General features: G+C 46.4%; 1 pseudogene; it reads right to left on the minus strand.

The window, feature by feature from the left end:
- The window catches only part of LOC101629285, an 8,784-nt pseudogene extending 8,406 nt beyond the window's left edge, over positions 1–378 (minus strand).
- Between the last annotated feature and the right edge of the window lie 1,073 nt (positions 379–1,451).

The raw sequence follows: 1,451 nt of genomic DNA on the forward strand, positions 1-1,451 counted from the left end.
TATATATATATTGCTGTTTGTTAAGGGTGAAGCTTGTTTTAGAAAAAATGTATATTTCAGGAAAATGGTAGTGGCTGCTGGTGAGACTCACAGCGCAGTTGTAATTGTCTTTCTCAGACTGTGTGAACATGGCTGGCAGATTCAGCTCCCTATATCGTGCCTCCACCAGAGCTACCTTCTCAGCATCCCAAATTCTTCAGATCTGCAAGAATTCTCCATCTCCTGCAGGATCTTTCCTATGTTGGCATGCTCCTGTGTCCTGTCAGTGCCTGCCATGTATAAGGCAGCAGCTACAGGAAGACAGAAGGAATAGAAAGCAGTTGTGCACTTGACAATAGATTTGTACCCCTCTTCAGTGAAGTCTGTCAGGATCCGCATTGCTAGGGGAGCTGCGATGAGGCCCAGGGCCCGTGATCTCAGTCAGGTAGGAACTCTGCAGGAGGAGGGTGATGGAGTTTCAGTGACAAGGCTGCTCTGGGCAGTGGAGCTTCAGCAGGTGGCAGACACCTGCTTCCAGCTGCACAGTGGCATTGTTGGTGGCGTCCAAACCTATGCCTGGCTTTGGGACCTAACAGGGTCACCCTGGTCAGGTGAGTGATGAATTGAGAATGTCACTTGACCCAGGAGGAAAGCCTGAAGCGGTTTCACTCACCAGCCCTCACTCAGGGGCCACCAGGACTATGGGTGTCAGCTTCCTTGGCTCCTGGAATGCTCTTAGCCCTTCAAACCTTGATGGCCTTGCCTCCTGATGGTTGACCAGGACCTCCATGAGCCAAGCATTAGTATCTCCCGTGTCTGGTGGCCCAGCTCATACCCAGTCAATATGCTTGACATGCTCAGAGAAGTGCTGGATGAAACCCAACTTTACTTGCTCATATTAGACATTTAATAATACTAAGTAATTTTAGTTACATATTTTGCAAAATGTGGTCTATTATTTTGTGTGCTTGTTGCAAAAGAAAATAATGTATATTACAATTGAAAAAACAGAATCTGATTTTTTTTTTTTTTAAGATTTATTTGTGCATACAGAACTGAGGTACAGGCTAGAGGCACAGGGATGGTGAGAGGCTTCACCAGAGACACAGTGGGAAGCAGAACAGGCAGATCATCGAAAGTACACTGTTGAGGGGAGCAGCAGGTGGGTCAGGAGAGGTCTGCCCCGACATGTGGACACTTCCCGGGCAGGCGGGGATCGAACTCAAGTGGAAGTGGCTTTAGCTTCTCAGTGCTCTGCTTTAACCCGCTGCGCCACGACGGAGGGCCAGAATATGATGTTTTTTTAATGGAAAATTGGTGTTATATGGTTGATGTGTGGAAAAGAAGAGTAGGCTTCCTAACTTAAGTTATATGGTAGAGGATCCCATATCCTGGATAGCCAAAATCTAGAGCTTTAGGGTATTGATGATAGAATATTTAAAACTCTTGAGTAAAGTATCTTTGGTGGAAAA

This window comes from Condylura cristata, unplaced genomic scaffold (genome assembly GCF_000260355.1).
Source record: "Condylura cristata isolate star-nosed mole 26May11 unplaced genomic scaffold, ConCri1.0 scaffold00006, whole genome shotgun sequence".
In the NCBI taxonomy this organism is placed as follows: domain Eukaryota; kingdom Metazoa; phylum Chordata; class Mammalia; order Eulipotyphla; family Talpidae; genus Condylura; species Condylura cristata.